This window comes from Rattus norvegicus, chromosome 1, assembly GCF_036323735.1.
Source record: "Rattus norvegicus strain BN/NHsdMcwi chromosome 1, GRCr8, whole genome shotgun sequence".
Classification (NCBI taxonomy): domain Eukaryota; kingdom Metazoa; phylum Chordata; class Mammalia; order Rodentia; family Muridae; genus Rattus; species Rattus norvegicus.
This window is the reverse complement of record NC_086019.1, coordinates 240,221,376-240,245,294: the sequence shown is the minus strand read 5'-3', so window position 1 is coordinate 240,245,294 and position 23,919 is coordinate 240,221,376. Positions and strand designations below refer to the sequence as shown.

Below are 23,919 nucleotides of genomic sequence, written 5' to 3'. Positions count from 1 at the left end.
ACAGCTGAAGCACACTCTGAGCAGCTCGTAAAGCACAGGACCAGAGCAGCTGTCCTGACAGGTTTCTTAACATCTTGCCTTAGCCGTGCTGTGACTAGAACCTAGGGACTTATTGTGGGACAGGGGCAGGCAAGGATGAATAGTGAAGAAATATGGGGAAGGGGGAGGAATAAAAGAATAGCACAGAATATATTCATAAAGCAAACATGCGCCTCCCGTGAGGAATATAATGTTTATTGTGGAGGGGTGGTGTTCAACGAGATTGCTCTCTGTGCTCTGTCCTCCTCCCCTCCCCTGTACTGGTGCCAACTCTGGAAGGATCTAGTCCATTTTTGACAACTCTCACTTGGACAAACTAAAGCAAGGAAGTGACCCTGACCCAAGAAACTTTGTGATGACATTTGCAAATGCCTCCCTAAGCAGGGAGGAAAGAGTCAGGGAGGTCCCTGGATCCTTGCTTCTGGTGACGGAGAAAGCAAGATCTGCTAGACCAGTCCATCGTCAGCTCCTGAACAGTCGTGAGTATCATTTCTCCCACAGTAGCTGGAAGGATGAAGCATGACAGAGAGCGCTCAACATTCAGCCCACAGCTGTCTCCGTGGAAAGACGCTTCATTGCTTCCTTGCTCTGCCAGCACCTCGAGAGGGGGTGTTTGAGACCCACCAACAGCTCTTCCTATGACATCACTCTCACCACATCTCCCCGAACATGACTTCTGTAAGTGTACCCAGAATACCTGCACATTCCTGGATTGCATCACGCCGAGGAGTACCTATCAAATGTGTTTCCGGCGTGCAGTGTTTGTTTAATGTCACCCTCACTTATACTGCCAAGCCTCTCTCTTTGTTCAAGCACCTGGAAGAGCAGTGGCCCGACATGATAGACATGATATGTGAAACTCACTCAGAGACCCACAGGCTGACTGGAAGTTCGAGACCCAACATCTCACTTCAGCCTCATCTCCAGATTCTCTCTTGTCACACCTGTTCTAAACGAATATACTACTGACTGAATCTGCCCTTACCCTGCCGGCTCTGTAACTTTCTTTACATTCTTCTTTATTTCCATGTCATTGGAAGACACTTGGGCATTCAGATGACACCATAAGAATTGTATTGACTAACTTTCCCCTCCCGTGAGTTCATAGCCACAGCATTGGGTAGCCAATGCTGCATTGTTGAGGATGTTCACTGTCTCAAGAGTCATTCTCATTCCTCTTCACTCCCTCATCTGTCAACGGTTAGCTAAGCTCTTCTTCATTTCTGTGGGCTTTTCTATTCTAAATGTGTCATTGGTGCGACTATATAATATGCTGCCCTTAGTAACGGTTATTTTACTTACTTTATGTTTTCAAAGTTCACCCATATTACGCATGTGTTGGTTCACTCTGTTCCCCCGTACGACACTCTGTGTAGTTATACTACAGAGCTGATGGACATCACTCATCAGTTGGTGAACACGGTGATCCTTTCTATTTATAAACATCTGTGTAGGCCTCCAGTTCTCCAGGCATATACCTAAAAGAAGAATCGCTGAGACCAGATGTGAACCATACACATAATTTGGGGGGTTAGTGGGAGCTGATCTTCAAAGGTGGCTACCCCATTTTACATCCCCACATGCAATGTAGAAGGATTACAGTTTCCCTTTACTCTCATGATCTTAGGGCTTTGTACTGCTGTGAAGAGACACCGTGACCATGGCAACTCTCATCAAGGAAAGCATTTAACTGGGGCTGGCTTACAGATCAGAGGTTTAGTCCATATTTATTCACCATGGCAGGAAGCATGGCAGCATGCAGGCAGACGGGGTTATGGTGCTGGAGAAGGAGCGGAGAGCTCTCCATCTGAATTGAGAGGCAGCAGGAAGAGATTGAGGCACACTGAACCTGGCTTCAGCGTCTAAGACCTCAAAGCCCCTACTGACACACTTCTTTCAACAAGGCCGCACCTCCTAATAATGTCATCCCTATGGAGCTTTGGGGCCATTTTTATTTAAACCACCACACTTACCTCTGTTATTATCTCAGGATAATTGATGATGGCCATGGTAACGATAGTGATGACTGCCACCCTACTAGGCGTGAAAGGGTACCTCATTGTGCCTTTGACTTACATTTCTCAGATGGCTTGACATTGAGCATTGACCACTTGTGTGTATACATGTCAGGGGATTAATCCAGAGTCTCCTGACGTTGCACAGACAGTCTTGACATCACAGTCCTCCTGCCTCAGTCTCCTCTGAATGCTGGGATTATCGGTACGGGACACCACACAGCTTCATTTGTACATTGTATCTGGAGAAATAGTTACTGTAATGGTTTGTTCGGTTTTAATTGGTTTTTGTCATTCAATGCCGTGTTGTAAGATTCTTTGCTTATTCTAAGTACTAGACTCTTCTCAGATGATGAGATTGGCAGACAGTGCCTACCACACAATGAGTTCTTGCACTTTCTTGACAGCCCCTGAAATATAAAATTTAAGTTTGGATGAAATCTAGTTTATTTTATAATTGTTTTTACTTTAAGTACTGTATCTAATATTACCCAATTTAAGGCATGTTAGTACAAAGACTTACAGTTTTTTAATGAAGTGTTTTTATTTTTTATGAAAGATCTTTTAGGATTTATTTATTTATTTTATGTATATGAGTACACTATAACTGTCTTTAGACACAGCATAAGAGGGCATCGGTTCCCATTACAGATGGTTGTGAGCCAGCATGCGGTTGCTGGGAATTGAACTCAGGACCTCTGGAAGAGCAGTCAGTGCTCTTAACTGCTGAGCCGTCTCTCCAGCCCCAAAGATTTACATTTTTGATGCTGTTTTCTTCCTCAGGAGTTCACAATTTTAGCTCTTGTATACAGGTCTTTGACCAAATTGAAGTTAATTATTTTTCTACAAAGTGAAATATTATCAACCGTCTAGGCACGGCAAAAATACTCAGTAGCCTGAGGTGTGGCGATCAGGAACACAGTGATTCAACTGATCAAGGAGTGTCACCACTTCTATCCAGGTGACTCTATTTAGGGTAAATAATATGAGGTGGTCTTAGAACACATAGTGATCTGCTTACAGAGCCTTAGGTTCACAGGTGTCCCACAGCACAGAGCCAGAACTCCAAGCAATTCCCCTCAATGCCTATGGCTCTTACTGTAGCTTATTTGTATGTGTGTAACCCACCCCATCCCTTCAGAGCCACATCTCCATATGGCCCTTGGATATGCGTATGCAGTCCCAGCATCTCCCACTCAAGATCACCCCATCTTTCCCCTCCTCCAGCCAGCTCAGACTCCAACTTCCCCTTCTCTGTGTGGCACAGTTCTTCCCCTCACCCTGGCTCAATGTTCTTGTCACTTCTTCTTCCTCTCTCCACCCCTCCCCCAACATCTAATAGGTTTTACATAACTGTTCCTTCGCCCTGGCCACCTGTCAGTGTCCTGCTTGGCCCAAGCTCCCCTTCACTCTGAGACCTTTCCATTCCTCCTCTTCTGCCTTATCAGGGCACAAGACTCAGCAGCTGCACGAGCAGTCTCTAAAATTCGCTCTCTGCCTCAGGAAAGCTCAACGTCTCAACCATGAGTCTTCAAATTTGTCATAATGGGAAAAAAATTCAAGGTCGGGAATCCAAGGCTAACCTTCTCTAACTCCGGCTCGCCCTTGGATCTCCTCTTTCTGCTCTCTCCAAAGTCTGCTCACCACACTTCTGGACTTCCTGTCTTCACAGATTATTCTGTTACCACTTAAGAAAGGTGGCGCTGTTGAGCCTCCAAGCCCCACCCATCTATGGTCACCTCAGTGAAGCTCCAACGGATTTTATGTGACATTTACTTCATTATTTGTAGTGCATAAAACAGTGTCTTGAGCGAGCACATCCTTGGTGGACGTGTGGCACAGCTGGCACTGAGCCCACCGACCGTGAAGCTGAATCACTTGGGGAACTTCTTCAGAATGTCCCACAGGGGACCCAGAGGGCAGTACTTCGAAAAGTTCTCACTTGGGATTCTGATGTACATCGATGTGGACTTCAAAGGCATGCACTGTGGTGCACGTCTGCAATCCCGGCACTTGGGAGGCTGCCTGGGAGAGGATGATCATTGTGAGTTCGACACCAGCCTCAGATACAGAGTGAGTTCCAGGCCAGCCTGGAGCACTTATCAAATTAACAATTGATAATTAGAATATGCTGAACAGCAGTTGTGGGCCAACCACTGTGAGTGCCTTGTACCATCTGTCCTCAGAGAACATCACACAGTAGGCAGCTTTGTTTTCCCATTTTGAAGATTAGAAAGTGGAAGCTTTAAAATGCTAAAATATTTGCCCAAGATCTTTATAAGCACTATAGATGAAATGAAGGCCACTGGACATCACTTAAAGCAAATTTATATGGGGCTAGAGAGATGACTCCATGATTACAAATGTTTACTGCCATTGCGAGGGACGAAGATTCAGTTTCCACCATCCCCGGCATCTTACAACTATCTATAACACCAGTTTCAGGGTATCTGATGCCCTATTCTGGCCTCTGAAGTCCCTGCACTGGCACAGTACGCTTACTGCACATGGAGAGAAAACATTCATACACGTAAAATAAAAATAATAAACAAATCATTTAAAATATATAAATAAATTAGAGGAAATGTTAGTCATCCTGAATGTTGTTACGTATAATATGTGGGAGAAACAGAACAATGATTTTTTTTTCCCCAAGAAAACACATTGCAGATCTAGAAACTGACAGTTGCATTTTTCCCTTTCTTACTTAGCTTTATAACTTCGGTCAATGCCTTTGCCCTCTCTGAGCCTCTGTTTTTCCTTCTGTAAAATGAGTATAGCACTAACCTGCTAAAAGGTAATAGGCAGGGTGACATGGGTTAAAATGTGTAGGATGCACATAGTAAGTGATTGGTAGCCTAGCTGTAGTGTTTTTATAACTATTCTTATTTGAATACATTCATCATCCCAAGGCCCCCTTTTAGCTTTCATCAATGGTGACAGGTTGAGTTTCTTGACAGCTTGAGTGACAGGCAAGGTCGACTCTCAGGGTAGGGCCAGAATAAGTGGATTTTTCTTGAAAATCTCCTATTCGTCAAGGCTTAGACTGGAGGGGGAAAAGGGGTGAGGTCTTTACCTACAAGTAACTTAATTTGTGTTACGAAGACCTGCAAGGGAGTTTTGTTATACACTTGAGAATGAATGGCTTGAGCAAAGCCACTTCTGGACTACACGGGTGACGTGAAGAAGATGGAGCCACGCCTCTGAGGATCAACTCTCGTGCATGAAGTGGAGATAGCGTGAGCTGGCCTGGCCCACCTTGGAGGACTGTGGTCAGTGAGACTCGACCGAGCAGACATGATGGCTCCAGGGCTGACCAAGAATGACACAAACTCCCAGGATGCTTCTCTCTCCCAGCTTAAGTTATAAACTCATGTGCAGACTCCTGGGATTTAGATGGTTTTGCAGAAAACTGTTTGTTCCAGAGAGACAGGAAATGCTGAAGCTTCACACATTTTCCCCATTAAGAAAACAAAACCTAAGCCGATGGTTATTGTGGAGAACAGAAAGTCGGTTCTAGCTTAAGGGTCGGCATCCAAAACTTAGCCAGCACTGAGAGGGATTTGACTCTGCCCGACCTTTCTCTCTGGCCAGACTCCAGCTTTGCCAAATCACCCAGGTGGCATTCTCCCCACTGTTAAAGATTCCCAAGGAGGCCTCACAGACTGGAGAGTCTGCCTCGCAGACGAAACATGGCCGCCGTCTCTGTATCCACAGGATTCTCAATGAACAAACCCGGGACCCAGCCCTAGGAAAGTATTTCTTGTTTATCAGCTTAGCATTTCGTCTAAAAGCTGGAGAGCTACTAACCTAAGCCTTAGAGTAGTTAAAATATGTTCTGAGGTTACAGATATTCTTACGGAATTATAAAATGGTAAGACACTTAGGAAAAACTGTGGGCAGCACAAAAACTAAAAGACAGAATCATCACGGATTTCAGCAACTGAGGGCAAACAAAAACTTGTATGCAAATTTCCATAGCAGCTTCGTTCATAATAGACAAATGACAGGAACAAAGCGAATGTCCATCAGCTGATGAAAACACATATCCACACGTTGTATATCCACATGATAGGATATTATTCAGCAATGAAACGAGTAAAAAACTAAAATCATTAGGCACACTATTATATGGAGTACCCAGAACAGGCAAACACACAAAAACAGCAAGTGTGTTCGAGTTGACTGGGCTACATTTACTGTCTGTTTCTTGACTACATCTCAGAGTCATTCTGAGATGGTCAAAATATTTTGTAATTAGATAATGGTTGTGACTGTGCAAACTAAACTAACTTAGTAGTGTAAGTGAGGGTGTCGTAAACTAGACTGCTCCGTGAGTAAAAGGAACGGTATTTTAGAGATCAAATTGCCAAGATCGTATCTTGGGGTGGGACAAGGGCAAGTGGCGGAAAAGCAAGCTGATGTCTGTCAGCAAGGGAGGGGTGCTCTGAGCTGCTCTGCAGATGTACTGGGAACTCGATGTCCTTGCCCTAAGGAGTTGACCTTTGAGTGGATTAAGGGAGGTTCCTGGTAGCTTTAGGGAAGCTCCAGGTAAACAGAAACCCACCTCCAGACCTCTGTTTATCCAATAATAATCCTCCTGTTTACTAGTCCAAAGTCCTCCTGTCTCGGCTGTTATCACAAGGACTTCCATTTTAGGGTGCTGTTTTGGACCTAACAAGTAAATAAATTGAAAACTTACCAAATGGTATGTTTTGGGTCTTATGTGGCTTATATTAATGTTTAAATGTAAAAACTTAAGTAAACAAATTGGTAATAAAAGGAAGGTTGGGGTAGATTCCACCGAAACCAAACCACTCAGGTGGGACTATACTTTAGTAAGTCAACCTTAAAGAAATTATTTTGCCATTACCTGCTCTAATTTGGAAGACTCCTTCTGTTGAAGCTTTAATAATGTGTGTTGAATATATACATATGTATATATATATATATATATATATATATATATATATATATCACCAAAGGACTCTAAGTCAGCATACCACAGACATACTAAATCATTAAAAAAATTAAATTATGACATTTGCAAGGAAATGGATGGATCTGGAAATCTTTATGTTAAGCAAAAGTAAGCCAGATTCAGAAAGGCAAATTCTATATATTTTCTTTAATATGCACAAACTAAACTTAAAATTATATATGGGAGAGTAGGATATATGTCAGTGGAAAAATGTGGGGGAGGGAGTAACGTATGTACAGTATGGTGTGTGTGTGTGTGTGTGTGTGTGTGTGTGTAGGAGGAAGGGCTCCTAAGGGCCTGCTGTGACATGACAGCAAAGATAAGTCGGGATGTTGAGGACAAAAGGGAACCAGCCATAGACAATGGGCACACAAGGGAGGGTAGGGGAAGAGGGGACGGATTAGAGTCAGGAGTAATGACACATATGCATGAAAATAATACACCGAGATGTTTTGTTTTTATAAAATTATATATTATCTTGTATGTAATATTAATGAAATTATTTGAATAAACACAATCTATATGAGTAACTTCATTTCCTTCACAGCTCCCGCTAGATAATTTATACCCAATGAGTGATAAATGAATGGGTACCTATGAGGAAAATCACCAATTCAGTTTCCTAACTGACAAAAATCTGCTAAGAATTGTTGAAAGGCGAATCAATTTTGGGAAGCAGCAAGAAAGCCTTCCTGGCTTCGTTACCAAATCATAACCCACAGGAGCAGAGGTGCAGCCAGAATCCAAGGAAACACAGGCGCCTGCCTCAGCCCCCCGGAACCAGGAACTCCCACATTAATACTCCCTGAACTTTCATCAAAGAAAATCCTGAAATAGCTTTAGAGGTTGTCAAATTAAAATGAAGTGAATGTCCTTAAATGGTTAAAGTGAATCTACTTCCGGCAAAATGTTTAGGTAGAAAAGATACAATGTAGATCAGGCCGTAACAACTGTATTCTAGAGATCTCTAGTGATTGGAGGGTTCTCGGGCTCACCCTGTCCCACTGCACTCGCCCAAGGCAGAACCATGCCTTTCCTCTTGTATTTTACCTATTTTCAGTGAGATTTTTTTTTTCAGATAGATCTGGAAAGACAATATTGAAAGCATTTGACTTGAGCCTGATTCAACTCCAGTGAACAATTCCAAGGACCCAGCAACTGTGTCTAACAGATGTGTGAGCTGGACATGGTGCCCAGCTCTCGGTAAGCCACATAAGCAAATCCTTGATTACAGGGGAGACCCTGAGAGCCAGAGACTCAGAGGGCCAGCCTGAGACAGCCCTGCGGAGAAGGGTCACTCTTGGCTGAGAACCCAGGCTCGTGGATCTCCAGTTATGTTTTCCCACAACCTCTTCAGTCATCCACTGCCAGAATGTGGTTCATTATGCTATTTCCAAACCATAAGGAATATGCTAAGTAAAACTTTGGAAACCTAATGCAATGAAGGTAACCGTAATGGTTTCCTCTGGGATCATAAATCTTATAAATATCATAAGTGAAAGTCTGCCCCAGTTTTAGTGACAAGAAAAATAAATAAATGCAAATCAAATCTTCCATGCTTCACTGTGGCTCTGATGACGGAAAACAGTTGAGAAACCGAGTTGTTTTTTTTTTTTCCCCCATGAATTTAGCTGTCTCCTTCAGGTGGCAAATTCATCTGCAGAAACCAACTTCACTGACTGCCACTCCTTTTCTGAGTTAAGGAGGAGGAGAGAAAACCAGCCTTCACTTCAGACTTTGCCAGAATGGAGTCACATAATTTATGACAGAACTAAAGAAGATATAATCTGAAAAGTGGCTGTATAGTTATTTCTCTAAGACACAAGTGTTCTTTGGAAGTAGCGCCACATGGTGAAGTACACGTGCTTTGGGAGGCAGGGAGGAGCAGACTTCATGAGGAGAAATGCAGAGTCTACTACAGTGTAGAGATTCTTTTTTGGCCCAGCATATCCATTCTGGTCTATCCCCTCCCTCTCTGTATCTCTGTGTATCTCTGTGTATCTCTCTGTGTCTCTTTGTGTTGCTCTGTGTGTGTCTCTGCCTCTCTCTCTCTCTCTCTCTCTCTCTCTCTCTCTCTCTCTCTCTCTCTCTCTCTCTGCCTCTCTGTGTCTCTCACTTTCTCTCTTTCTCTTGGGGAAGAATGAGCAGGGGGTACATGGGTACTCAGTGTCCACAAAGGCTGGAAAAGTATGTCAGGTCCCCTGGATCTGGAATTACAGGAAGTAACTCCTACACTCTGAGCCATCTCTCTTGCCTGGATACATTTTTAAAGTTGGTTCCTCCAGCATCTGACCCAGTGATTTGGCACTGAGTGACCACTGAGGGATGGCTCTGAGAGGAGGCTGCCATATTGCCTCATGGTATTCAATCCAATACTTTGGAAGTATAACTCAGAGACCTCATCACCGTGTGGTCCTTCCTAGACTTCTGTAGCTGGAAAAGGTGCTGTGATGACTTTTGAAAGTGCTACAGGCTAGTGCCAACCTGGGCAGTGAAAAGCCCCAGGAACCTCTGTAGGTATCTTCCCCTCATATTAGCGTCCCCAAAGCCACAGGCTGAGCAGGAATTGTCAAAGGTAGTGGTCATCATTGGAAGAAAGCTGCACCACGTGAGCAAGGAAGCTATGTTGGGGAGGGAGGCAGTGCTAGAGTGTCTGCAAATGTGTGGTACACACACACACACACACACACACACACCACACAGACACACATAGACACACACACATACACACACACACACACACACACACACACACACACACACACACACAAAGGTATTTTTGGTGTTAAAGGCTAATTCATTCCTTCCTCATATTCTAGCCAGTCAGTCTAAAATACACACCTCTGACAGAGACCATTGATGACAGTGTTGCCTTTCTTTATTCACTCTGGAAAGAGACAGGCAATATACAGAGTTTAAAAGAATTATTACACTGTGCTATACACAACATTATAGTATTTCTTACATCAGGTAGGAGCAGACAGTGGGATGAAAGATTAGTAACAGGTCTTTCAGTAGGCTGCCTTATTATCTTCTAACAGAACTCAGTACAAGTGGAGCTCCAGCAGCCAGCTCAGACCATGCAGCATTCTTGACATTAGAGGCTATAAGGGAGAAAGACTGCTGGACCCTGGTTCTAGTGACATAAAAACATACAGAGTTGACATATTAAATCAACATTCATCAAGCCAATCATTCCTTGATTTTTAGAAGAGTCAAATCTCTAGTGGATATACAGCTAGATGTCTTTTACATGAATAGTTAAATGAAATTAATTCTTCACTGAAGCAGAACTTACATTGCACAATCCACAACATTGTCTTTGGACCGAAAGATAAAGGAGATGAATGGAGAATATACTTAACAGAGAATCCAGGAAGGACAGTATTCTTTCATTGTGTTAACCTTCCGAGGAACTGAAAAAAAAAAAAAAAAGAAAAACTCAATTTCTCATAAGGGCTGATATATCTTTTTTTAAAGTTCAATTTTACATTAGCAAAATCTGAAGGAAATGTAAGCAAAATTACATTTTCCCAACATAATTCTGAGAATCTTAACTATGAAAGTATGAGGAGGCTTATTCCATGTTAAAATGAAAAGATTAAAATGAATAAAAGTGACTTGATATTTCACATTATTAACAAAGGCTTTAAATACGAAGCGTCCTTCAGGATCCACATTGCAAGAGGCTGGGAGGATTCAGACACCGGTAATGTTCTCTGGGCTTCACAGAACCATTTATTTTTCTCCCTTGGGGATTCATCCACCTTTAACAAAGCTTCATTGCCAATGTGTCTGCTATTATCTTAATAAGAACTGACATAAAAATTATAATTGCCTCCAAAGAAAAGTTGCAATTTTAGGGAACATCAAGAGATCTGGGGTTTTTTTTTTTCCTTGCGTTTCTTTTCGCGACCAAAATTGACACCCTTCTTCTCAGTTCGTGCTTCTCGAAGTCTCAGTTTCTATGAAAAGAGAAGAAGGCATATTTGAAAACTATTGTTCCACTGTCACCACCAGATTGGCCCTTCAAACAGACACATTTAAAAACCAGGCCAGCCTCGACCTTTGGCTGTGGACACGCCCCATTTCTCTGGGTCACGTGACCGTTCCCCGTAAGAGGCTTCCCAGGAGACCCACCTGGGAGTAGAAATGGCGAATATTCTCAACATCAAACCTTTTGGGCCACTTGGGTCAGGAAAAGTGACACATATAGAGTAGAGATCATGTTCCAGGAAGAAAAGATTTCACTGTCCGCTTGAAGTACAGCTGACAGGATTATTTATTGTCACTGCGAAATTTCTTAGGAAGGCTCTGACCCTCCAGCATTCCTAGAAAAATGCTGTCCCACATGGGCCTCCCATGTTCCCTCTGATCAGCAGCCCTGGGATGGCCTCTAAAGACCGAATATGATTAGGACCAAAGAACCATCATTTTAAATCTTTAAAACCTGAATATGACTAAAGATCTTTCCAGCCGGAATCATGTCATTTCTAAAACCATCCTCACGTGGATGGAAAGTTTTTCACCTGGCCAGCGTCAACTCCAGGGGTCATTTGAATATACTAAAGCTTTCACTGTTCTTCAGTCTTAAGCATGTTTATAAGTAAACATGAACACATACATGTCATGGTGTGCGTGTGCGTGTGTGGAAGGCAACATTTCTTCAATGGTCAGCACTGCGCTCAGCTCCCATGGGCTTCTGGGAAGTCTCCTGCCTCTGACTTCAGCACAGCAGCACTGGAATGACAGGCCCATGCTAACACACCCAGCTTTACCTGGGTTCTGGGATTCTAACTCAGATTCTTACCGTTGCACAGCAAGAATTTACTTAAAGAATCATCTCACTGGCCCACCCTACATTTTTATAACCAACCCTTGTATTGAAGGATCCAAAATTAAGAGTAGTAGAAATAGGACCAGCCTGGACACCACCATGAACACAGAATTCTCCCCCCCCCCCCGCCCCAGTTCTTCACATTAAATGGAGCTACTGCAATATTTCATTCCATATGTAGGTATCGGGCTACCCAAGATGCAAGGACAGCACTTGGCAGGAGATTTCAGGGCACAGGACACACTCCGTAAGCCCATGCTGTGGTTACCAGTCCTCCTTCTCCCCAGCCGACAGGCCTCTGGGAAGAATCACTGAAGGACAAACTCAGAAATTCTTGGAACTATTGCCAAGCAGAGAATAACTAGAGCCGCTGTGGGTTCTGGCTATTCTGAGAAGCCGCACTTGGTCCAAGTGGGTAAGCCAGGCAGAAAGCCTGGGTCTTTGGCTCTGGGGCCTAGCACAGGAACTGAAAGCTACAGCTGTGAGAGACATGCCTACTTCCCGTCTCTGTCAGAGACATGCCTACTTCCCGTCTCTGTCTACCATGACTCTCAGAGGGACTACGTCCTTCTAATTTATTTTTTTGATTGAAATAGAATTACATCACTTCCCCGTTCCCTTTATTCCCTCCAGCCACTCCCATGTACCCTCCTTCCAACTGTCCCATGCCCACCCCCCACTCTCAAGTTGATAACCTCTTTCTCTTTGATTATTCTTTGTCCGTACATATATGTGTGCATCTGCACATGTATGTATGTATTTCTGTGTCCATGAATACATAAAAATACAAAAGCCTGAGTCTGCTTTTGTTATTTGTGTGCATATGGTTTCAGAGTGGATTACTTTGCATTGGACAACCAATAAGATGGCTCACCTCTGGGAAAAGCTAAGTCTGCCTCTTTAAACAGTCACTGGTTCTCTGTCTCGGGATAAGACCCCATGGAATTTCCCCTCTTCTACCTTTTTATGTTACCATTGACAGTGCCGTTGTTCAGGTCTGGTTCATGCATCCATTTCTAGAAGATACTGTTCTGAAGAGGCTTTCCTGGTATTCTGGTTCTTGAGATCTTTCTGGCCCCTCCCCCACAGCATTCCTTGAGTCATAGATGTAGGAGCTGTGATGTAGATGTAGCCATTAGGACCTGGGCTCGTCGGGATCGAATTGTGTTCCACTGTGACTTTCTAGGATGCTTTGATGAGGATGGTAGCTACACTTATTCAGGAAAGGGCTCGTGCACAAAGAGATGGCAACTTCTAGTATCCTACTAGGCATGCATAAAGATGAGTCTGTGCGTAAACCAGACCTGTGGAAGGGATGGTGACGTAAGATTCTGTCAGACCTCAGGACAGGAAACGCCCTTCTAGATAAGGGAGTTCATGGAGGCAACCACTGAGGAAATGAGATCAGGAGTGGACTTTGGAGAATGAGTAAGAGTCACTCGTGTGGTTGATGGAGAGCCGAGGCTTTGGGTAAAGCCTAATAAAGCTACAAACTGGTGGACAATGGGAGCACACGAGGAGTAGAGCAGAGAAGCAGGTAGCCTGACAAGGGGAACAGGCTGTGACACTAAAGGAACTGGAGAACCCTGGGTGCTAGAGGGTCCTGGTAGGGCCATGTGCTTCATGTGACAGTAACAGAGTCACACCAAGAAATTTGTGTGCCCGGCACAGATCGGTGAACTTGGGAATAAAGCAATAGACTATTTTACAGCATTCTGTACGTCTCTTAGCATCACGCACATTGTAACTGAAGGGACGAGGGTGTGGGAAACAAAGAACGGCAAGTCCAGAATTGGCCATGAGGTTACTGGGCTAGCAGTCAGGTACACATCCTTTTACTGTGGATGGGAAACTCTACAAACAACAGACATGGGGCCCAGGGAGCAGGGAGCCTAGCGTTAGAGGCTCGTGAGCCAGAATTCTATACCTGAAACTGCAGCCCAACATATTCAGAGACGCAGAAAGTTATCTGGAAGACATCGCACTGTCACTCTACCTACAGATACTTTCTCACGTGCTGGTGAAGAGCACATCACCGGGAGCACCACAGCAGAAAGACCAGGAGTGGGTTCTGGAAGCTGCATGTCTAACTTGTTCTTCTGAGTCTTGTTGATGCCTGGAGTTTACAAATCACTGACAGTGGGTGGGGGTCTGGGAGAACTTCTTAATATATCCCACATGTACTGACTACTGACCCTCACCCACAAAGGTTTACCCAAACTCATGACTTAAACGCCAGAACTGTGGAATAGAGGTCAAGTCCCAGCATTTCTTCATGTTCATGCTTCAGTGAGTTACTGTCCCCTGATCTAAAAAAGGTCAATAGTGACAGGCAAATAGCTGAGAAGTTTTTTTTAAATAAGGGGTTCTGCATTAGCATATTAATAAAACAAAGTTCCCAATGCAGACTTAAGAGCAGAGGGTCAGATAATGCAGAGAGCATGCCTACGTATAAGACTTTCAGCAACGCCGTTGACCTCTAAGCAATCAATGCTGGCTGTAAACTCTTCAAATACTGACAATTTAAAAGATCTTCAGATGTCGCCCAGTGTACCCAGTGAGGAAGCGAGATCACTCACCAGTTAAAAACCACGGGCGTGAAAACAGTACCTGGTCTGACCAAGCCTCAGCCATCAGTGTCTCCCCACCATCTGCAGCAAGTAAATGACTTGTTTGTTCTCCCAACAATCCAATGAAGTAGTCATTCTTCTCCCCAACTTGAGAGTTGGCATAGTAAATATCTGGCCTAAAGACACCTCTTCTAGTAGTCACTCTGCCAGCAAGTTGGGAAAGAAGCTCCTTGGTCCAGAGTACACACTGCATCTGCTCAATGAGAAAGGCACTCTCACCAGGTGGCCATTAGAGACACGCCCTTGGTACAGTTTTCCTCACGAGAAAAACAGAAGCAGTCACTAGTCCCTGTGGCCAAGCACCAGGAGCTGTACCTTCCTCCCGATCTGAGTCTGAAAGCTCATAGGTTTTACCCTATACCCCAGAATAAACCTCAGCTCAAAGGTACTAATGTCCTGCTCAACTCACTGAGTTAGGGTCCACCTCTTAAACTTTGTCTCCCATGAGTGGATCACTCCAAATGGACCTGATTTATCTCCTTAGGAATGTCCCCTCCTAGGACCGTGTTCTCCCAAATCTCTGTTTTTGCTACAAAACAAAACACCTAGGCGTGACAAAAGAGGAATGCAATATTTGGGTTGACTGATTAATGAATAATGAATAGCCCTCTTGTATCTCAAACTCTGGGGCATGGACACATAGAACAAACTAACAAGCTCCATGAAATCATAGCAGCTCCGAGTGGATTTTGGGAGCCAGTAGAGTGGAGTTTTAATGGGAGCAGAACAAGGAAAAGGATAAAGGAAATCATAATAACTGTATTGGTGGGATATTCCAAGGCTGAAGTATCTAAGATGTTTATAATAGTGCCCAAGACATAATGAATACCATTGCTAATCACAATGGTTTTTCTTGTCTCAGAGTAAGACTATGTTACTTAATTGAAAAAGATTTCAGAGGAAATTTGACCAAGGGACATTCCACAGAAAGATGCTAGATAAAATAATCATGATGCAAATGTCAGAGGGAGCAGTGATTATCACTCACTGCCTAGAGCACTGAGATAAGTGTTCTTACAAGAGCACACAAGATGCAAAGATAGTCTGCAGTTGGCAGTGGGACAGTGCAGTTCCCAGGTCACAGGCAGAGAGTAGAAGGAGGAGGTTTCAGACCAGAGATCTCAGACAGAGCCCAGACAAGTAGCTGCCGAGAAGCGGGGTTTGTGATTTGTGACCTGGCACTTCCTGCCGCAACATGGGTAGTGGTTGGAACGTCAAGGCCCTGGGGTGTCCCCTTACACTATCAGCATGACTTGCAGGGTGCCGAGACAGATGTGAGCAGCTCCTTCCTCCTCACTCCAGCCTCCTGAAGACTCGGGCAGAGCGCATCCCCACAGAAACTAGGAAATAGACACTTTCAAAAGATAAGCTTGAGTGTAACCGCACAGCCTGTGTCATTTCATAATTCCGAACTTTCATAACCTGGGTTCCCAGGTAGCCCCGAGGATGACGGTGCTGGGTGACTTGCTCAACAATATTCTAAGGGGGAACCTGAAAGGTTCCCAAGTGAATTGAACACAATTTAAAGGGGTGCGTGTGTGTGTGTGTGTGTGTGTGTGTGTGTGTGTGTGTGTGTGTGTGTACCTTCTGCTATTTCCTATGCCTGAGTTGACCTGAGTGCCCTTCATCTTCTTAGTCATTGTCTTGTTCCCCTCCTACTACTGCTCTTCCTCCTCCTTCTTCATGATAGGGAACATAGGAATGTGTGAGGTTTTTTTTGGTTTTTTGGTTTTTTATCCCTGCAAATGATTAAAAGGCATGGTGACATTTAAAAGCCACTAGGCTTACCTCCTACACTTATTTCGGTGCACCTGCTCCCAAACTGTTGATTGTGTTCTAGAGAACTTCCAGCAGCCATGTTCAGTGGCTTCTTCTCCCACATCATTCTTCTCTTTGCTGAGGCAATCTTTCGAAGTGCCAGTGCTCCACTGTGTGAAACTTCTTGCTTTCAGCCAACTGAGACCACTCAGGCCAGCAGTCCTGATCTGTGGTCATGTCTAATTCCTCCAACCACTCTTGGATGTGAGCTAGAACAACAGTCAGCCTACGGTTTCTCTGAGGCGTTCAGACAGTCACATCGTGGGCCTGCAATGAGCTCAGATATATCACTCCAGCCTCAGCTACACTCAAGCTGGACAAACCCATATGGGTTCTTGGTTTTCAGTTTAGCAAGCCCACCAAAGTCATGTTCCCCAAACATTTCCATGAATGTCTACTTCAATTAGTTGGCATCCTCCTCTCCCAGCTCCACCCCAAATAAAACCATCTCCGCAGGTGGGGAATGTCTGTTGCCTCTCCTCTCTTTCCCTGGACCTTCCTCCTACTTTTCTATTCTTCCTTCGTAAACTTTACAATAATCCTTTCTTCATGTCTCCCCTCTACCTCTAGGCCTTCTCATCTACCCAACATTCCCGTCCCTCTATTTCTCTCCTCCTTACTGCCTTTAACTTCAACTCCTTGTAAATTACATACTCAGTTCTTTCTTCATGAGACTTCATCTCCTGTTCACTTTAGGGTATGGAACTGCCTCCTCTGCTGAGTATCTCCACCATACACACCCCTTCTGCTCATGCAGTAGATGCCACTTGCTGCCTGTTTTCTTGCACAATCTTCCCCTGCCAATCGATTATAGGTTCTTGAAGGGTAAGAACTTTGTCTAATATCTCCTCAAACTCCCATCTCATAGCACTGTTCTTATGTTTTATCAGTTATTATTGATCCTAATGAGCAAAAACAGGCTTTTTTGCTGCCTCAAAAGCAATGCTAAGTCTAATACTATCTTTTTTATTTCTTCAACAAAGGCTGGAGAACAACGCTCCACTCTGCAGCAAGGGTGGCTCACACACAGGCAACAGGGCTTCCTCTTAGCTTCCAAGTCTGTGTCTATAACACTGTGCCCTAATTGAGGGGAAGGGCATACTAGATACCAAGATAAACACCACGCACAGCTATGCTGAGAAGCTCTGAGTTCCAATGTGTCTGTGGCCCAGTTCCTCCCGCCCATCGTCTCTGATCTTCAACTGAGAAGCCCTTTCTCCTTGGTTTGAGTCTCTGTTGCTCTCCATCATTCTAGTCAATGGGGGACGTGATGCCTCCCTTTCACTGAAAACAGACGAACAAACACAAAATACAGGCCTGGTTATGCCTTCACGTGAGTGCGGTAGAACAGGGTGAACTAAAGCTGACGAATTTCAAGCCTTGCCCCAGTGCTTGAAAGCATCCTCCATTCACTAGAGCTCCCTAGAATATAACAGTCCTTCCCGCTTGCACTGCAAAGCACAACACTGAGGGTGGTTTTCCAATCGGCTGTGTCTGTTGCTCTCTCTTGCCTGTCCTAGGGTGAATTCAAGAAAGAAAGAGAAAAGACCTGAGCAAAGTGAGTTGCTTGTCCTATGGCAACCATGTAAAAGCTTGTACCTTCAGGACAGGGTAAGCCAAGCATACCATAGAAACTTTGAACACTTTTGTAACCATCAAAATAAAATGCTTGGTGGTGGGAGCTCTCTGGCGCTTAATGGTTAACTCTTTTTTGTATCTCATAATGCAAAAAGTTAATACAGTGCATAATTACGTAACACGAAAAGAGTTAATTACATAATATGTATTACATAACTAGTCTCTGCAATCTCTTGTGCTGTTTATATGAATTTATGACAAATAGCAATAAACGCTATGATCTAATAAGTGACGGTCGAGGGCGGCGAGGCATGCGTGCGGAGTGACCCTGCTCCATTCACATCCCTCGCTCCTGTTGCAGTCCTCACTTCCCTTCTGGCATGGTCAGTGTGCTTACTTACCATTCAAGGCCTGGTCACCCTGCTGCACTGGGCTCTCTAACTTTCGCTAGTGAGGGGAAGACATGGGAGGCGTGCCCAGAGTTTAACACAGCAGAAGCATTTCAAACAAAAATGATCAAGGCAGCTGTGACCCTGCCAGAACAAGAAAGCCACTTCAGGAAGGTGACTCTGCGTGTTAAGCTCATTCTCTGAGCCCTTAAATGTCATCTTGTGGATGTTTTCTGGAAAAGAGACTCTGCCTAGGGCATGTGCGTGGGTGTCTGTCTTTGATTCCCTAATTCAGAGAGTGATTAGGGGAGAGAGAAGTGAAATGAGTCAGATACATTTTTGAAGGACTCCCTAGGCGATTTAGCAGAAGGAAGTGGGTCTCCGTGTTCCGATGTGGAAAGATCCTCAAGATATTTGGATTAAAAAGAAAATCAGTGTGAGAGCATGCCTTCATTTTCATATGAATAAACCTAACTCCTCAGCTTTAGAATGTATGTGTGCCACGTAAATGCACAGGAAAAAAAGTCAAAACACTGTAAGGATGAACTCTTTCTTGGAAAAAGAACTACAGAGGCACAAATGGGGACGTTCATTTTGCTCTGCGCGATGTTGTACAAGAAGGCTGGAGTGACGGCTTCCTTGTACAATTTGAAATTTTAAAACATCATTTAAAAGAATACAGGAAGTACATAGGAGAACGAATGGCTGAGATGGCTTGTTAACACGTGCCCGAAGGAGAGCTAAAATAACTTCTGGGTAGGAAAATAAAATTACTCCAAAACTGTTTTTGTTAACCCAACACCAGGTCCTAAACGCTCTTCCTCAGAACAGCTGTAGAACCAGCTCAACGTTTTGCCACACATCTGTGATTCCAGGCACTTGGGAGGTAAATGAAGAAAGATCAGAAAGCCAAGGACAGCCTCAGCTACATGGTGAGTTCTAGGCTAACCTGGGCTACCTAAGACTTTGTGTCAAATGTGCATGTGTACATGCATATATACATATGCCTATGTCTATGTCTATTCAACTACTTCCCACGGCCTCCCTGATTTTCCACGTCTAAGCTTCCACACAGCTCCCACACAGGAGTGCAATGAGTCCTCACTCATCTTCCCACCTCTACGTCTGCGTTTGCACTGACATCTGTACTTGAAAACTGCTGCTCCTGTACTATGAAACCTCTCCCACAGGAAAACCAAAGGTCTCACAGTGGCTGCAAGGTCCTGGAAGCCCCAGTTATATCTGCAACCCCACCTCCAATTGCACGCAATCCCACCCACTCTGGTTTGCTATTCCGTTTATGCTCCACGCACAGTCCCGCCTCAGGCTCTCTCCTTTGGTGCTTGCTCTGCTTAGAACGTTCTCTCCCCCTATCCCTCTTCTTCTCCCCTACTTCCTGCAGGGCTGCAACTCAAACACCACCATCCCGATTTCCTCAAACACTCTCATTTTCTTCTTTAGTTTGTGTTGTCATTCAACATGCTTGTGGGTCTTAAGTCTTACTTTGTTGTCTGTCCATCTTCCTAAGATAAAGACTCCATTTGGTCAAGGGTGTTGTCTTGAAACATCCCTGTTTACTCCTAGACATGTATTTGCCTCGGGCCCGAAGAAGCCACCTGCACATAGAATGGCTCACAGATGACAGAGTCTGTGTCCGGCTACAGAGACCACTAAACTGATGTCTAAAGAGAGGGATCCAGTCCAGCTCGACCAAACAGAGATGCCAATGGGTCTGTAGTGCAGCGAGAAAGGCTAAAGACTTAAAGAAAGGAAAGGGGACTGAGAGAAAGTGGAATTATATCCATGGCCTTTCAGGATTAACACACATTGGAGGGAAGAGTTAGAAGGTGGTGTTGTTGTCCAGTGTTTCGGTTAGGAGTCATTCAGTCAAGTATAGTTACCCATCCACAGGCATGACGAATCCATCCTCACCTACACCCACCCACACTCTTCTACGCGTGCTCAAGTCTGAAGTCATCAGGCCTCCACTGAGCAGGCACTAATGATGAAGAACACATACAGGGTCAAGGCTTTTAACCTCAGTATCTCTCTTTCGTTGTATATCAGCTAAGGTGGGAATGCTATCTATGTTCTGGGCGGGGTCTCTGTAAATTAATCACACATGTGATATAGAGCTAGAAAACAACGGCCCTGTGTAGACAGAACTGTGGCACAATGTTCTCACCGACATTATCTTCATTATCATTCGTGATAACGGACTGCCATAGACTAGGTAATTCACAAACAGTAAAAGTTTATTCAGCTCTTAGTTCTTGAGGTCTACAGTCAAGGAAGGGTCACATCTTGTGAGGTCCATCTTGTTGGAGGGGACATGACAGCGGAGGGACTTACATGCTGAGACACAGCCAAAGTGCTGACTTGGGTCTCTCTCTCTCTCCCTCTTCTTATTCAACCACTAATGCAACCGCGTAGGTCCCATGCCCATGACCTCATCTAATTCTAATTACCTCCCAAAGGCCCCACCTCCAAGTGCCACGGTTAGATTAAGTTTCCAGCGCCTTAATAATGCACAGTGGGGATTAAATTTCAACCGGAGTTGCGGTGGAGACGTTCAAGCCATAGCGAGTACCGCTAATGATAACAGGAGAATGATGAGCCTTAGTTCCTGCAGACCTGATTAAAATTTGAGCTGGAACATCCAAATTTTCCTTCTGTGCTTTGTCATCCCTTCCTTCTAAGCTCTTAGGCTGCCTCTGTCCTCATTGTCCTGGTTAAACTCTTTCTTTCTCAAAACTTGCTGGGGCGGGTTGCCTGTGAACAAGCAGGAAAACAACAGTGCTACTTTATTCCGGCAGTCATTTTCCCACCAGGACTGGACCTAAGGTGGCAATCACTCAGAAGACCTGCAGCACGTGCCATCTCATAAAACCCAAAGGAGGGATCCGAATGGGATCATAAATGGTTGCTTAAAAGCTCTGGGTGTCCTCCAGTCTATAAAGATAAGGACTAAGTTCCTCCTGGACATATGGGAGGCCCTGCAGGTCTGGGTTCTACCCATCTCTCTCTCTATCCCTCCCTAAGTGAACACATTCCGGTCAAGTTACACTTGATTTTACTCGTATCCCTGATAAGACCATCTCTGCCACTTCTCATTCGCCAAGTCCTTCAGGTCCCAATAGAAATTTCACATATTCGACGAGGATTCACCAAGCCCTAACCATGTGATCTCATGAAGACCTGCACTTTAGAGTTAGTATGCTGTCCTTTAAGTCATTGGCCATATGATTAGATTCAATATTCCCTCTCCCCCACCCTCCCCAATGCTAGACATCAAGTTTCACAAAGGCAGTAGCCCTGGGATCCTTTCCCATAGCTAAAATATTCCCCGGGGTTTAGCAAGGCTGGACACAGAAACTTGTTTCTGTGGATACATGGTGTCACAGACAGATAGATGCTATTTCAGTCTAGCCGCTTCCAATTGGATACCTGCTAGTTCCTTCCAGAGACTATGGGCCGTCCTGAGGGGCACAAAGCTATACCGAGAAGTACCCTGAAGAGTAGAGGCACATCATGTGTGCTGACTGAAGAGGGGAACTTTCATCATAGTCACAGAGTTTCTCTTCCTGCTGGGACTCCCTCAACAAGGAACACACACAAGCTACCAGTGGTGGATGTGGAAATAGAACATGCAAATCCCACAGCTCAGGTCTTCTGAGTCTAGTGCTAGCTACCCTATCCATCACAGGATAGGCACTTGGGGGTTAGTGTCTACGGAGCTTAAAATTACAGTGTGGCCAAGGAAGAAATGCTTAAAAGTTGTTTCCTGGGTTGGGGATTTAGCTCAGTGGTAGGGCGCTTGCCTAGCAAGTGCAAGGCCCTGGGTTCGGTCCTCAGCTCCGGAAAAAAAAAAAAAAAAAAGTTGTTTCCTTCTCTGATGAACATTTACATTTAAAAACCAATAATCCCAGTTTAAAGAAAATTTAAGAGTGTTTGGGCCAATTTGAAAATATGTAAAAGCTGTAAATTTTGGAACCAAAGGCAGGACAAGTATTTCCTAGTGGAAATGTGGGACACACTGTAATTGTTAAGATTCCCTAAATTTTAAAGACAATAACAAGAAAGACAAAACATCTCATTAGTAATCCTAGCATCAGTTATATTGAAAGGGTGTTTTAGAAATAGATCTAAGTTAAATAAAAAAACATGGGCCTCCATCCGCTCTTTAACCAGGACACAGACATCTGCTCTCAGAAAGATTTCAGCAGGAACCATGGCAACCTTCGTGGAGCTCAGACCAAAGCCAAGGTGACCATTGTGGGTCTGAGCACCTGGAAGTCTCCCCCAGACCAAGTCAAAGAAGCTGTGAAGGAGGCCATTGATGCTGAGTATGGTCATATTGACTGTGCATATGCATATTGCAATGAGAATGAGGTGGGGGAAGCCATCCAAGAGAAGATCAAAGAGAAGGCTGTGAGGCAGGAGGACGTCTTCATCGTCAGCAAGTTGTGGCCTACCTGCTTTGAGAAAAAACTGCTAAAGGAAGCCTTTCAGAAGATCCTTGAAGATCTCAAGTTCAACTATTTGGACCTCTATCTTATTCATTGGTCACAGAGCCTACAGCCGGGGAATGAGTTATTCCCCAAAGACGATCAAGGCAATATCCTCACCAGTAAAACAACATTCTTGGAAGCCTGGGAGGCCATGGAGGAACTGGTGGACCAGGGGCTGGTGAAAGCTCTGAGCATCTCCAACTTCAACCACTTCCAGATCGAAAGACTCCTAAACAAGTCTGGACTGAAACATAAGCCAGTGACCAACCAGGTCGAGTGCCACCCTTACCTCACCCAGGAAAAACTGACCCAGTACTGTCACTCCAAGGACGAGGAGAAGGCCACTCTCCTTAGCTTCAACAGAAGCTGGAGCGCCTGCCTGTTGCCTGAGACAGTAAACATGGAAGAATATTCCTGTGACGCAGAATAATGGGGCTGACTCAGCTCCCGAGGCTGCCTCTCTGCGGATGCGTACCTCACTCCTGAAGTCCTCTGACACCGAGCTGTAGGCAAGGCTGTGTCTAAATCCCCACGCTGAGCCAGGAACAGACTGTTGCAAGCAAATGTGACTAGGAGAACCAAAGGAACATCTCCTTCAGTAATTAGATCTGAGCAAATGTTTGTCATAAACCAGGAACTCTGGTAACATTTGAGGGTATACAGATAAAATAATAAAGAATCGTAACATTAACAAACATTAAAAAAAATAAAACGAAAAATTAAAAACAAGATTGAAGCTAGTTATTTTCATTTTATTTTTATTTTATGTCACTGGGTGTTTTGCGTACATGTATGTTTACTTACCATATGCATGCAGTGCCAGTGGAGATCAGGGAGGACGTCAGGGAGGACGTCAAATGCCCTGGAACTGAGTTATAGATGGTGTGAGCTACTCTGTGAGACCCAGGAATTGAACCTAGGTCCTCTGGAACAGCAGCCAGTGTCCCAACTGTTGAGGCAACATTCCAGTGCTGGTTGAAATTAATTTTACTTTTTAAAACTAGGCCTACTAGAAAATTTTAAATATGAATACAGAGGAGCTGAAGAGCATTTGCTTTTCTTTGCAGAAGACTGGGTGCAATTCCTAGCACCTGCAAGGTGGTTCACAACCATCTTTAGCT

At 44.4% G+C, this 23,919-nt stretch overlaps 1 long non-coding RNA gene and 1 pseudogene across 3 annotated transcripts in view; one reads left to right on the top strand and one right to left on the bottom strand.

Annotated features, from left to right (window-relative positions):
• Positions 1 to 218: 218 nt before the first annotated feature.
• The window catches only part of LOC102547905 (uncharacterized), a 47,532-nt gene continuing 23,831 nt past the window's right edge, over positions 219 to 23,919 (bottom strand). The window contains exons 2-5 of one of the 3 annotated variants that reach the window (XR_005499647.2): positions 9,877 to 10,451; positions 3,638 to 4,079; positions 1,342 to 2,464; positions 219 to 543 (exon numbers count right to left, since the gene is read on the bottom strand). This is a non-coding gene — a long non-coding RNA (uncharacterized LOC102547905). Of the gene's footprint in view, positions 2,465 to 3,637; positions 4,080 to 9,876; positions 10,452 to 23,919 lie in introns of all 3 variants that reach the window. The other 2 variants (XR_005499646.2, XR_005499645.2) reach the window with 2 other exon arrangements.
• Positions 22,519 to 23,527, top strand: Akr1b8-ps1 (aldo-keto reductase family 1, member B8, pseudogene 1; annotated as a pseudogene).